Genomic DNA, 714 nt, shown 5'->3' on the forward strand with positions numbered 1-714 from the left:
GTGTGACTTAGGGTCAAGTATAAACCTCATGCCTCTCTCTGTAATGGAGAAGTTAGGGATCTTTGAGGTGCAAGCTGCAAAAATCTCACTAGAGATGACAGACAATTCAAGAAAACAAGCCTATGGACTTGTAGAGGATGTTTTGGTAAAAGTTGAAGACCATTACATCCCTACTGATTTCATAGTCCTAGAGACTGGGAAGTGCATGGATGAATCCATCATCCTTGGCAGACCCTTCCTAGCCACAGCAAAGGTTGTGACTGATGTTGATAGAGGAGAGTTGATCATTCAAGTGAATGAAGAATCCTTGGTGTTTAAGGCTCAAAGATATCCCTCTGTCATCATGGAGAGGAAGCATGAAGAGCTTCCCTCAAAACAGAGCCAAACAGAGCCCCCATAGTCAAACTCTAAGTTTGGTGTTGGGAGGTTCCAACATAGCTCTGAGCATTTCTGAGGCTCCATGAGAGTCCTCTGTCAAGCTAATGACAATAAAGAAGCGCTTGTTGGGAGGCAACCCAATGTTATATTTTATCTATTTTCTTTTGTTATTTTATATTTTTTGTAGGTTGATGATCATAAGAAGTCACAAAATCAATGAAAAAAGCAAAAACAGAATGAAAAACAGAAGGAAAAACATTACACCCTGGAGGAAGAACCCACTGGCGTTTAAACGCCAGTGAGGCTAGCTGTTGGGCGTTTAATGCCCAATCTGGC

The sequence above is a fragment of the Arachis duranensis genome, chromosome 10 (assembly GCF_000817695.3).
Source record: "Arachis duranensis cultivar V14167 chromosome 10, aradu.V14167.gnm2.J7QH, whole genome shotgun sequence".
Lineage (NCBI taxonomy): Eukaryota > Viridiplantae > Streptophyta > Magnoliopsida > Fabales > Fabaceae > Arachis > Arachis duranensis.